This window comes from Lissotriton vulgaris, chromosome 7 (assembly GCF_964263255.1).
Source record: "Lissotriton vulgaris chromosome 7, aLisVul1.2, whole genome shotgun sequence".
NCBI lineage: Eukaryota > Metazoa > Chordata > Amphibia > Caudata > Salamandridae > Lissotriton > Lissotriton vulgaris.
In genome coordinates this window covers 1,309,471,893-1,309,486,814 of record NC_141695.1, presented here as the reverse complement: position 1 = coordinate 1,309,486,814, position 14,922 = coordinate 1,309,471,893, and positions in this window count along the sequence as shown.

Sequence of the window (14,922 nt, the reverse complement as noted above, 5' to 3'; positions counted from 1 at the left end):
ATCCGGTCCGGGGACTGTGTACACGATTCGTACGGTAAACGTCGCGTATAGGCAATTCATACGGAGAGCCACACAATCACATACGCACCGTACCCCTAAATTCAAGGGGTATATGCACGGGGTGTACGCACCGTACACCTACGTCCTTGGGGGGAACGGACCATACCCCTAGGCACCGTACGGCGACAATCATGGGGTGTATGCACGGGGACATACGCACCGTACCCCTGAAATCCAGGGGTGTACGTACTGTACACCGATGCACCGTACCCCTGCAATCATGGGGTGTACGCATGGTACACGGGGGTACGTTCCGTAAGCATTACGAGGTGAAATCTGCTTTTCCGGACGTTTTCAGGTCCCGTAAAAAGAAAGTCGTACATAGTGGTGTCCACACGAATAGTACTTGCTGGGTCGTAAAAAGCTGCTGCGATCCGTACGAACATCGCATACTGCGTGTTCCGAGTGCGATCCGTACGGATTATTGATTTGTACGGTCTCTGGTACGATTTGTACATAGAACTGCATTGAGTGCACATCGTACTACATCGTACGTACAGGGACGGTTCGGAATACGATTTGTACGGGAAAAGCGATCCATACGGCGATTCGGACTGGATTTCACCGAATCGGAATCGGCTCCTTAATATTACGTGATGTGCGTGATAGGTATGCGACCAGTCCACGACTCCTGCTCCCGCGCATTCGCGACACATGCACATTACGGTACGAGACGCTTGCGCAATGGCGGGTCCCGCGTGATGTCATATACATGCTGGGGCACGCTGGGTGTGCAACTCCTGCAAAAAAAATGTGTGTTCCAAAATAATATGTATGTGTCTTTTATATACATATTAGGGCAAGAGATTATCTCAGATATTCATAAAAATAATATATTTGTACTTATGATATGCGAAGTTGGGTGCGTGCATCGTGGGTGCAGGTAACCAGGTCAGCAAAGCTGCTGTAGAGCCAGAGAAACGAGGTCAGCAGAGCCATTGTAGAGCCAGAGTACCAGGTCAAACGAGCTGCTCCAGAGCCTAGGAAGCAGGTCAGAAGAGCTGCTCTAGAACCAGAGACCAAGGTCAACAGAGCTGTTCTAGAGCCAGAGGCCCAGGTCAGCGGAGTTGCTATAAAGGCCGAGAACCAGGTCAGCAGAGTTGCTGTAGAGCCAGAGAAACAAGGTCAGCAGAGCTGCTTTAGAGGGAGAGAACCAGGTCAGCAGAGCTGCTTTAGAGCCAGAGAACCAGGTCTGCAGAGTTGATCTAGAGCAAGAGAACCAGGTCAGCAGAGTTGCTTTAGAGCCATAGAACCAGGTCAGCAGAGCTGCTCTAGAGGTAGAGAACCAGGTCAGGAGAACTGCTTTAGAGTCAGAGAACCAGGTATGCAGAGCTCTTTAGAGGGAGAGAACCAGGTCAGCAGAGCTTCTTTAGAGCCAGAGAACCAAGTTAGCAGAGTTGCTCTAGAGCCAGAGAACCAGGTCAGCAGAGCTGCTTTAGAGCCAGAGAACCTGGTCAGCAGAGCTGCTCTAGAGCCAGAGAACCAGGTCAGCAGAGCTGCTCTAGAGCCAGAGAAACCGGGTCAGCAGAGCTGCTTTAGAGGGAGAGAACCAGGTCAGCAGAGCTGCTCTAGAGCCAGAGAACCAGGTCAGCAGAGCTGCTTAAGAGCCATGGAACCAGGTCAGCAGAGCTGCATTAGAGCCAGAGAAAGAGGTCAGCAGAGCTGCTGCTAGAGCCTGAGAAGCAGGTCAGCAGAGCTGCTCTAGAGCCCGAGAACCAGGTCAGCAGAGCTGCTGTGCAGCCAGAGAAACCAGGTCAGTAGAGCTGCTTTAGAGGGAGAGAACCAGGTCAGCAGAGCTGCTTTAGAGTCAGAGAACCAGGTCAGCAGAGCTGCTCTAGAGCCAGAGAAAACAGGTCAGCAGAGCTGCTCCAGAGCCAGAGAAACCAGGTCAGCAGAGCTGCTTTAGAGGGAGAGTACCAGGTCAGCAGAGATGCTCTAGAGCCAGAGAACCAGGTCAACAGAGCTGATTTAGAGGGAGAGAATCAGGTCAGCAGAGCTGCTTTAGAGCCTGAGAACCAGGTCAGGAGAGCTGCTCTAGAGCCAGAGAACCAGGTCAGGAGAGTTGCTTTAGAGACATAGAACCAGGTCAGCAGAGCTGGTTTAGAGCCAGAGAACCAGGTCAGCAGACCTGCTCTAGAGCCTAAGAACCAGGCCAGCAGAGCTGCTCTAGAGCCATAGAACCAGGTCAGGAGAACTGCTTTAGAGCCATAGAACCGGGTCAGCAGAGCTGCTTTAGAGCCAAAGAACAAGGTAAGCAGAGCTGTTGTAGAGCCAGAGAACCAGGTCAGCAGAGCTGCTGTAGACCCAAAGAAACCAGGTCAGCAGAGCTGCTTTAGAGGGAGAGAACCAGGTCAGAAGAGTTGCTTTAGAGCCAGTGAACCAGGCCAGCAGAGCTGCTTTAGAGCCAGAGAACCAGTTCAGCAGAGCTGCTTTAGAGCCAGAGAACCAGGTCAGCACAGCTGCTCTAGAGGCAGAGAATCAAGTCAGCCGAGCTGCTTTAGAGCTATAGAGCCAGGTCAGCAGAGCTGCTTTAGAGCCAGAGAACCAGGTCAGCAGAGCTGCTCTAGAGCCTAAGAACCAGGTCAGCAGAGTTGCTCTAGAGCCAGAGAACCAGGTCAGCAAAGCTGCCGTGGAGCTGGAGAAACCAGGTCAGTAGAGCTGCTGTAGAAGGAGAGATCCAGTTCAGCAGAGCCGCTTTAGAGAGAGACAACCAGGTCACCAGAGCTGCTCTAGAGCCAGAGAACCATGTCAGCAGAACTTCTTTAGAGCCATAGAACCGGGTCAGCAGAGCTGCTTCAGAGCCAGAGAACCAGATCTGCAAAGCTGCTATGTAGCCTAAGAACTAGGTCAGCAGAGCTGCTCTAAAGCCAGAGAACCAGGTCAGCAGACCTGCTCTAGAGCCAGAGAAACCAGGTCAGCAGAGTTGCTTTAGAGGGAGAGAACCAGTTCAGCAGAGCTTCTTTAGAGCCAGAGAACCAGGTCAGCAGAGCTGCTCTAGCTGACACTGACTGATTGACACTGACTGACTGACACTAATATACTGACACTGACTGACACCGACACTGACTAACACTGATTGACTGACACTGACTGACTGACACTGACTGATTCACTGACCCTGACTGACACTGATTGACTGACACTGACTGACTGACACTGACTGACACTGATTGACTGACACTGACTGACACTGATTGACTGACACTGACTGACTGACACTGACTGATACTGACTGATACTGACTGACTGACTGAAACTGACAGACTGACACTGACTGAGTACTCTCTACTATTCTACTACTCACTCTCTACTACTCTACTACTCACTCTCTCTCTACTACTTACTCTCCACTACTCATTCTACTACTCTCTACTACTCACTCTCTATTGCTCTCTCTCTACTACAAACTCTCTACTACTTTCTACTACTCACTCTCTACTACTCACTCTCTACTACTCACTCTCTACTACTCTATACTACTTACTCTCCACTATTCACTCTCTACTACTTGCTCTCTACTACTCACTCTACTACTCACTCTGTACTACTCTACTACTCTACTACTCTCTCTACTTCTCACTCTCTACTTCTCTCTCTCTCTTACTCCCACTCTACTACTCACTCTCTACTACTCTCTACTACTCACTCTCTACTACTCACTCTCTACTACTCTCTACTACTCACTCTACTATTCACTAACTACTACTCTCTACAACTCACTCTCTACTACTCACGCTCTACTACTCTCTACTACTCACTCTACTACTCTCTACTACTCACTCTCTGCTACTCTCTCTACTACTCTCTACTACTCACTCTCTACTAGGCATGAGCGGGAAATCTGTTACGCCCGTGGATTTTGCGGATTTTGGGGAAAGCCGCAATCCGCGAATTTTGCGGATTTCCCACAAAATCCGCAAAAAAAATCCGCAGACGTAACGGGTTCAAAAGTTGAACCCCCACTCATGTAACTATTTTACAATGGCGCCAGCAAGCTACCAGCGCCGTTGTAAAATAGTTACAAAGTTAGCTTGCACAGGAACCACTAGATAAAACGAAGCAGGTGCTGCTTTATTTTATCTAAGTGCTTCCTATGCAAGCTAACTTTGTAACTATTTTACAACGGCGCTGGCAGCTTGCTGGCGCCATTGTAAAATAGTTACATGAGTAGGCTGGGCACAGGTCTGCTTTCTCCCCTCATCTACCTTCGAAAATCCGCTGTGATGCTGGACAGAGCCACTTGCATCCTTGACTTTCACGAGCGAAATCCACATGCAGTTGCTATGACCAGGAGCTTCCTTTCTCCTAATCTGCTCCTCTGATCGGTCTCTGACCATACACATAAGAGGCACGTGAACTGGCACAGAAGACCCCCCCCCACCACAAAATCCGCAAATCCGCGGATTCGCAAAATCCGTGGATTTTGTGAATTCGCAAATCCGCAAATTCGCAAATCCGCGGATTCCGAATCCGCAAAATCCGCTCATGCCTACTCTCTACTCTCTATTACTCACTCTCTACTCTCTACCTCTCTTCTTCTCTCTCATCTACTCTCTACCTCTCTACCGCTCTACCTCTACCTCTCTACCTCTACCTCTCTACCTCTACTGTTGTAATTTGGGAGCGATCGGGGTTAGCTGAAGCCATCTTGTTTTCCGGCAGCCATCAAGTCTGCCATATGCTGCCACATACTCACCATGTGCTCTGTCCTACCTTTCTGTTGTGTGTGCTTGTATTCTGCTTAGAAACAGGTTATATTTAGCCTCTTCCACTTTGCACATGCTCAGTTGAGCTTGCAGCTGTCTATGCAGCTGTTACTAGTCTGTAACTGTCATGATGTGTTTGCTAGAATAAGCAACTGCTAGCTCCTCCCACTTGTTGACTATGCATTTTCTGTATGACTTTATATGCACATAAAACCTGCATTTTGTACTTGTAACACCTTCTTTTGAGCCCCTGTGTGGGTATAAAAGGACCATGCTCCTTCTGTTCAGTGTGCTACTTCATACACTACCGAAGGGTGTTGTGTGAATGTAGTTCCACCTCGTGAAGTTTAATAAATACTTTGTTTTATATTCCAGTTTCCGTGCCAACTTCTATCCTATTGGTCTGAGGACTTTGTGCAGAGAAGGGCAAACCCCTAGCACTGGTAGGCCTAGCTGAGGCCCACCACGACAAATTCACGCCCAGCCAGTGGGGCTCATCGGCAACTCGGATGCCCGAAGGAGTAGTCGAAACGAAGGATTGGAATCTCGCTACGGACGATCATTGCCCAAGGATACCCGCATCTTGGCAAACCACGGCGTTTTCCCTCTCTTTATGATCTGACCATCCAGGTGGCACCTGTCCTCGACTGAGATCTCTTCTGTTGATTCGCCGTACAGTGACCATTTGGTTGATTCAAGAACTTGGCAGTTGGAATCTGGACACCAAGTGATTGGTAAGGGTTGTTTTTGATGCAACACTTGCTGTTGGTTTGATGCCTGGGATTGGTAAGGTCGTTTTTGCGATGCTTGCTGTGGCTTTTGGAATTTGTATTGGTCATTTTGGGATTTGTAAGTAGTTGATATATGAATTGCAATTGATATAGGCAGGTAATGAGGAGAATTTTCTCTGTTTTGACTAAGATTTGAACGGCGCACCGTACTTTAAGCGCTACTTTGTGTATAATACTGCCTATTTTGCATTATTTTTGGCATGCCTGTTTCTAGCACACTTCGTAGGATGTGTTGGTTTTGTAGTGGTACCAGTTTGAGACTTGATGAAGCACAACCGGCCCCTCCGGAGGGGCGCCTAATAGGGATATATATATTAAATATGGTATTTCTTCTATAATGTGCAGCACATTATGGAATAAATATACTAGCAAGGATCCTGAGTTACGTTGGCCTCTCAATGGGTCATTTGATTTACAAAAGATTCAGTATGTGGAACAATGTTTAAGCGAAAGACTAGGCAAGATATGTTTGACTGTGTACGAATATGGGAGAAAGAAGTGCGTGAACAAATGAAGCGTGAGCAAGCCTTTGTCGAAAAGGAACAACGAAAAAATATTTATGCGAAAGCATCAGAGTTAAAAAATAAAGAAATGAAAGAACTAAAAAAGAGAGAGGATCGGGAGCACCATTTACAGGTAACTGGCCAATACGCTGTTCGGCGGCCCCTCTATCCTATCCTTAATAAGCCGCAAGATGATTTCTTATTATGAGATCATTCTCCACCTCCATATACTCTTCCTTCTGCTCCTCATGGTCAGATGAAGACTCTTCTACAGAGTAAAGAAAGCACGGGAAACTCGTTCTATGTTGTCCATTGAGCATGCGTCTGAGCTTAGATCTGCTGCTCGTAAAGCGGTTTGTAGTGTTGCCCCTGCTTCCAAACTTATAGATAACATGAACAGTTGGCAGGAAAGGGAGTAAATATATTTTACAGAGGTATTTGCCACAGAGGTCCTTGAGTGGTTTAGAAAATATTCTGAGGAGTTAGAGCCCGAAGACCTACCAAAGGACTGTAAGCAAATGCGTGATGGTCTTTTTGTTTTCTCTCAGGTGGCTGATACAATCAGACGTTTGGATAAATTGTGTGCTGATGCAGTCCGTTTGCGAGAGGAGACAAAGGCAGCAGAAGCAGCTGCACAAACATCTCAGACCAGCGTGACACAAGCTTCTATCTTCGGAACCGATAAGACTATGATAGTTCATGCGAAACCTATGCGGGAAGCCGCACCTTTGTATCTTCATCCTAAAGGAGCGGGTATGGATGATGATAAGACTTCTATTGATGCAAAGGGGTATTTTATTTATAATTGGGTTTACACTCCTTGCAGTGGAGCGGATGTCATGGCTCTTACAACTGCATTGCCTGATCCGTGGAAACATCCAGCAGCTTTTTATGAGGAAGTTGAGGGTGCTATTAGCTCTTGTACTATTACTCTGCCTGATATTGACCTATTTTTCGGATTAATATAACCCCCTAATATGTGGAGAACTGTTCGAAAAGTTGATGATCATGAGACTTTTGGGGCATTATGGAAAGAGTTAGAACAAATAGACGTAGAGAGGGAACCCGCTCAGAAACCATGTCAGTTAATTTTAGATCTCCCCTCAGCTATATTGGTTAAATTATAAATGATTATTCCCCCTAAAAAGATAGACTGGACTATATTAGCATTGTGTAAGCAAAAAGCAGATGAACCGGTTTCTGATTTCTTTACACATTTTGAGGAGGCATTCCACGATTTAAGTGGCCAGTCATTGATGGATGACACGGGCAGGCATCTGTTTGTCGATAAATATGTCACTAACCTGTTGCCAGGAATAGCTAGTCGCCAAAAGGCCAGTGAGAGCTCATGGACTACTTCTTGCCCGGTGTCTCTTTTGACTATGGCTCAGTAGTATGAACGCCAGGAATTAGAGGCGAAGCGTAATGAGGATAAGAAGACTAAGGAGTTAAAAACAAAGGTTATTTTGGCTCAGGCTTATGGCCTGCCTTCTAGAGGTAATGATAGAGGTGGACGTGGATCTTATGGTTCGTCTTTTCCTTCTTATATTCATTCGAATTTGTTTGTTGACCAGTGTGCGTACTGCAGGAAATTTGGACATTGGGTTTCTGATTGTCCAGCACTACGTGCTCAGCACTATCCATGTGGACGGGGACAAATGAGAAATCGTTCAGGGCCTAGCGAGAGAATGGATGATCTTGCTAGGTTTGATTCTAATACACATAGACAGGATGGGTTTAACACTTTTGATAGACAAAATCAATATAAAATGTCAGTTATTTACCGTCTGATTTGAAAGATTCTGCTTCTGCATAGGACTGCCTAGGATGGGGTAAGGAATCAGTTGAAGTTCCAGTAGATCATACGGGTCCCTATGTTACAGCACATGTTTTGGGTTCTACTGATCAGTTTCTGGTTGATACAGGAGCTACTCGTAGTGCCTTATCTAAACACTTGGTTCCAAGGGCTCCCCTCTCTGGCTCAACCATTACATCAATATGTATCGATGGAACACCTTCTCTTAGCCCACTGTCACAACCACTTGCATTTCATGTTGACAAATGTACTGCTCCGTGTCAATTTTTGCTTTCTCCGAACACACCGGACAATATTGTGGGTCTTGGTAAAGAAGATATTGCATTAGCTTCACTCCCTAGTACTTTGTGGGCTAATTCAGACACCGATGTAGGGCGAATGGTTATTCCACCAGTACATATTAGTGTCAAGGAGGGCGCTTCACTGCCACGCTTGCCTGAATATAAAATTTCCCAAGAAGGCGAGGGAGCACTTATATGCATTGTCCATGATTTAATTGAAGTGGGGCTTGTGGAAGAGGTTCCTTATAACATTTGCAATAGTCCCATTTTTCCTATTTTGAAAAAAGACACTGACACTAGGATTTACAGATTCATCATTGATTTGCGGGAAGTTAACAAGATTGTAGTCCAACAGTACCCCGTGGTTTCTGATATAACGACACTTCTTACCCTAGTTCCTCTGACAGCAACTACTTTCTCTGTGATCGACCTGAAGAACGCTTTCTTTTCGATTCCTATTCATCCTGATAGCCAATATTTATTCGGCTTCACTTTGAATAATCGATCTTACAGATTTTGTAGAATTCCTCAAGGGTACACTGAGAGCCCTAGCATTTACAGTCAAGCACTGAAAAGACAACTCGATTCTTTAATTTTGCCTGAAGGAGTGGCTCTCATACAATATGTCGATGACATCTTGTTGGCAGCTGATACGCCTGAACAGTGTGAAAAATGTACTTTGTCTTTACTTTCTTTACTTGCTTTACATCATCACAAAGTGTCACAGAAGAAATTACAATATTGTGGACCGAAGGTTACCTACTTAGGTGACCTTCTGTCTAAGGAGGGAGGTGCACTTACATCAGATCGCATTCAAGCAACTTTGAACACACCAGTGACTTCTACTCAGAAAGATGTGTGTGCATTCATTGGTCTTACTTCTTTTTGCAGGCAATGGATATTAGGTTTTTCACACATTGTTAAACCCTGGTTGGCGCTTCTGACCAAAGATACTCCAGTGCCCCTTCCATGGGCAACTGAATGTCAGAATGCTTTTCATCAGTTATGTCAAGCTCTTTGTTCTGCCTCAGTGTTAGGCACTCCAGATTACACGAAGGCTTATACACTCTATGTACATGAAAAAGATGGGTGTGCATTGTCAGTTTTAGTACAGACACACAGTGACAAGCAGCGTCCCTGTGCACATTTTTCAGCGGTTCTTGATCCTGTTGCTCGTGCATTGCCTGGGTGCTTCCATTCAGTTGCAGCAACAGCTGTGTCCATACGTCACAGTGAAGGGATAGTTTTGTCACATAAACTGTTGGTGCTAGTACCCATGCGGTCGATGCCCTTTTGAAACAGACCAAAACACAACACTTAACTAGTGCTCGTTTAACAGGATATGAATTGACACTGTTGGCCCCTCACATTACCTTGAAGAGGTGTGCGACTCTGAACCCAGCTACTTTGTTGTCATATCCAGCGACTCAGCCTCAGTCACAGGAGTCTCATGATTGTATATTCCTTACTCAGGAACAGACAAAGGGTCACGTTGATTTGCAAGATACGCCCCTTTCAGATGTAGATGGGAAACTGTGGGTTGATGGGTCCTGTTTGAAGTTACCAGATGGCACGACTTCAGCTGGATTTCCAAATGTTAGTGAGTGTTAGTGAGGTACATTGCATATGCAATTACGACAGTTGAGACAGTAGTGTAGACAGTTCTTATACCACAGAAGTCGGCTCAAGCAGCTGAGCTAATAGCTTTGACCATGAGCGTGTGAACTTAGCACTGACTTGCGTGTGAACATCTATACAGATAGCCGCTAAGCTTTTAGAGTGGCCCATGATTTTGGCCTACTTTGGAAGGAAAGAGGCTTTCTTACGTCCCACGGGATGCAGATAATGCACAGAGAAATAGTGCATAAGATTCTGACTGCACTTACATATCCAAAGAAAATAGCTATTGTTAAGTGTAGCGCACCGAAGAAAGTGACTGAAAAGACAGGACAAGGCAATGCCTTTGCAGATCGTGTAGCTCGTGAGACTGCGATGCAACGAAACACTATGTCTGCGTATGTAGTAAATTTAACAAGCTGAGCATTGGCATAATGCTAGACAGGAAGTACTAGACATACAGAGGTCTGCTTCTGTGAAAGAACTTGAGCAATGGTCTAAAGAGGAATGTTGGATGATGAGGGCTGTTGGCGAAACAAAGAGATGGATAAGTGGAAACTGCCTATAGACTATTTACAGCCTATGGTTCAAATGGCACATGGGCTGGCACATGTTGGAGCTCTATCAATAACGAAATTGCTTACAAAAATTTGGGATCATTCAGAAATTGCCAGCACTGCTAAAAGAGTAGTACAGTCTTGTTTGATCTGTTGGCAGTACAATCCTGAAAAAGGTACACAGACTCCTACAGGAGGGTTTGCTACACCAACTACACCTTTTGAGGTTTTTAAAATGGATGATATCCAACTTGAACGCTGTACCAACTTAAAGTATGTTCTAGTGGTGGTATGTGCCTTCAGTAAATGGATAGAGGCGTACCCTACAAAGGATAACACTGCTCTTACCACAGCAAAGGTGCTTTTAAAGGATTTTTTCTACAGATATGGTGTTTGTAAACTTTTGTGGAGTGACAACGGACCTCATTTTATTGGGCAAGTTGTCGAGTATGTCCTGAAAGGATAAGGGATCAAACAGAAATTCCATGCAGTTTTCCACCCAGAATCAGCAGGATTAGTGGAAAGGTATAACGCTACTTTGAAATTGAAATTAGCAAAAATACTGGCTTCCACATCCTTGAAATGGCCTGATGCACTAACCTTGGCATTGCTGTCCATAAGATTGGTGCCACACTCATGATCTGGGCTTACACCATATGAAGTGGTACTTGGGAGACCGATGAACATTTGGGGAGTTCCTAAGCCATGCCCCATACATGATGTACCATGTGTTCTGATGAGTGACTATCTATCACAGTTGACTTACAGTTTGATTTCTATTCATCAACAGGTTCGAGAAGCTCTTCCTGACAGATCCACAGGTGAGGCCCATGAACCCTGGCCCGGTTACCATGTGATGGTCAAGATTTTCGAGAGGTCGAATAGCTTAGAACCCAGGTGGCGAGGACCGGAACTAGTGCTCCTAGCCACGAGGACAGCAGTTCGAGTGATGAACAGGAAGAACTGGATCCACAGTACTCACTGTAAGCGAGTGTCGCCTGCTTTGGTGAAACCTGCTGTGATGACTGACCATCTAGATATCCTGGACACGGAGAAAAACCAAGCCATCTCACCTGACGAATCTGAGGAAGTCTTCCCGGACCACACGATTTCTGGAGTATCCCAAAACCAACTAAGGCCGCGGAAAGAGTCTGCATTGTTGAAAAAGACTGGCTAGTTACCGTCCTGGGTTGGTGAAACGGAGCGCCGATGTGGCAAGGGGGGATCAGTCCTGCGTAGTGACACCCGTATTTACCCTCGGTGAAGAAATCAACAGCTGCCCAGGACTTATAGAGCTCCAACGATTGATTCAACAACAGAGTGATCATGTCTGCAGGGAGGTTAACTGTTACTAGGATCTGTAGCAAGAAGATCGTTTGTGCAGTAGGGTTTGTTGTTGCTATGGTGGCTATAGCAGTAATAACCTGTTTTGTTGAGAAAGTGGCTCCTGCTCGACAACTTCTAATCGCCACTACTCCAGTACCAGTTGAGCATCATTACTTTACGCTTCCCTACCACGAGCAGAAGCATCGACAATCCTACCTGAGCAACACTTTATTCAGATGCTGCATCACACTCATAATGCCACGAATACTACCAACTGTTGAGTGTGTGGGATGATACCTGCTCACCAGAAGAAGGGAGAAACACCTTTCATTCCTCTTCCCTTTTCTCGCAATGGTTCTTGCCAAACCTGGTTTGCGCTTTTGTTTTGCTTCTGAAAGGGATAATTTCTCAAAGATGACAGTAGGACCAATTAATTATCACCTCAATAAAATGTGTTATCCAGATGAAAATTATTACCCTCAAGCTAAAGGGATTAAATGGGAATGGGAGGAGTACCAACCTGACAATATTTATACACCATATGTTTTCACAAATACGAGGACTATAAAGAACAATGGACCATTTGAGATTTCTGTTACCAGGGCTAATGCAGATGCATAAGCAGTGTTGGGAGAATTGCAGTAGGAAGGAGTGAGTGTACTGTAATTCTGACCATTGAAGTTACTAATAACAGCAGTTTTACGTCTTCGCATAATACTTATTTTGTATGTGGTAACAAGGGATATTACCAACTCCCAGTTGGTTGGTCGATTACCTCCTCTATTTCAGGCACCTGCATTGTATCACTGTGAATCTAAAGTGTACAATGATATTTCCAAAAACAGAAATAAGAGGACAATAAGTATGGATGAAGTGGACCAGACTGACACCACTTTGCGCCAATATGTTAATTTCAATTTGGGCTTGTTTTTCTTTGTGGGTGCTGCATTAAATAGAGCAATTTTAGAGCAATATACTGTCTCATGTAATTAACCCAAGAAGTGGGGATATAATAAGATAATTTTAAGCTGTACATAGATCTTTCTACCAGGGTTTTGTCTTAACGTGTGTGGTTGAAGTATGCATGTTGGGTTGAGAGTGCGTTTAATGGCGGAACTGAAACTTTGAATCCAAGAATCCACATACATGTGGGTGTAGGGTTTATCAGTATTGTATGAAATATGTTTAGTCCATGTGCAGCTGCAACATAGAAATATTTTCATATGAAATCTTTTTCCATTTCTAGTTTACCACTGGTGAGAACACCCTGAGGAAGGCTTAAACCCGAAACGCGTTGGTGGCAATAATGGTGGCAATACCCATTTGTAACCAGTGTTGTTCTTTATTCAATAAATGTAGACAATATGAGTGACATTCACTAAGTGACAGAGTGACATTGAAAATCACTTGAGATTGTAAACAACTGCGATTGCCTATTTGTCTGATTTTTAAGCTATTGGTACCTTGTTGGTAGACCATATCTCATGGAAATTTCCGTGGTAATTTTTGTATAGGAAAAGATTTAAGATGCATTTTTTTTTATAACAAATGACTATTGACTATATGTATGTATGTGTTTTTTATACTTGATATCTGTCATGATAAGCAAAATGAAATAGAAATAAAAAACAGATATATTTTGCAAATACAGTAGTATTAAGTTCATGAATATTCAGTATTCTATGCTGTGGCTGCTGCACAATTAAGTATTTAAGCACTATGCCCAGTGCAAGATTCTTTTCCAAATAAGTAAAGCTACTGCTCACCAGGGAAGTCTGCTGCTGGTATTCAAAGTCCATGCTTCAGTCTGCATGTCAGAATTTTTTAACCCCTTCGCTGCTGATGACGAGCTCAGCTCGTCATCAGCCACGGTGGTCGTGTGCTGATGACGAGCTGAGCTCGTCATGTAACGCGGTGTTTTGTAAATTGCCGCACAGCGGAAAAATTACCGCCGCAGCAATGTGGTTAATGAAATAGAAGAAGATTTGAGAAGTCAAAATGTGCCCTAATTTTTCTTTCTGCAGCACTAATCATAATTTATATGGCAAAATGAACCCCCTTATTTTGTTCCTTTGCAAATTAAATGTTTTAAGTGTTACCACTTTATTCCAATCAAGATAGCTTCAGGTCTGCCATACTTTTGTCATAAGTAAGACTGTTAGCGCTCAAGTTGTTCTTTAGAACACTCTGGGACATTCTGTCATTGGGCTGTACTTGGGCTACATCTGGGTGATATTTGTGCTATATGTGCGCTCTTTTGTCTCTGGTGGCCATCTTGGGAGACTTATTTGTTATGAAGTTTCCTTATTTCCTCAGTAGGAAATACTTTCAGTTTTTTACTTTGATTCCATCAAGAAGGCAGTCAGATGTGTCACACATTTGCCATAATTTTAGAATGTTAGCACTCTAGTTGCTTATCAGATCACTGTAGTAAAGCTACTGCTCACCAGGGAAGTCTGCTGCTGGTATTGAAAGTGCATGTTTCAGTCTGCATGTCAGAATTTTTTAATGAAATAGAAGAGGATTTGAGAAGTCACTCAAAATCTGCTCTAATTTTTCTTTTTTCAGCACTAATCATAATTTCTATGGCAAAATGAACCCCCTCATTGTGTTTCTTTTAAATTAAACTACTCACTCTCTACTACTCAATCGCTACTACTCTCTACTACTCACTCTCTACTACTCTCTATTACTCACTCTCCACTACTTACTCTCTACTACTCTCTACTACTCTCTACCACTCACTCTCTACTACTCTACTACTCACTCTCTACTACTCACTACTACTGTCTATCTACTACTCCCTCTCTACTATCCACTCTACTACTCTCTACTACTCACTCTCTACTACTATCTCTCTACTACTCACTCTCTACAAGTCACTCACTACTGCTCACTCTCTACTACTCACTCTCTACTAGTCGATCTCTACTACTCTCTACTACTCACTCTCCACTACTCACTCTCTACTACTCGCTTTCTACTACTCTCTACTACTCATTCTCTACTACTCACTCTCTACTACTCTACTACTCTCTACTACTCTCTTGACTACTCACTCTCTACTACTCTAATACTCTCTCTACTACTCACTCTCTACTACTCTCTACTACTCACTCAACTACTCTCTACTACTCACTCAACTACTCTCTACTACTCTCTACCACTCACTCTCTACTACTCATTCTACTACTCTCTACTACTCTCTCGCTACTACTCACTCTCTACTACTCACTCTCTACTACTCACTCTCTACTACTCGCTC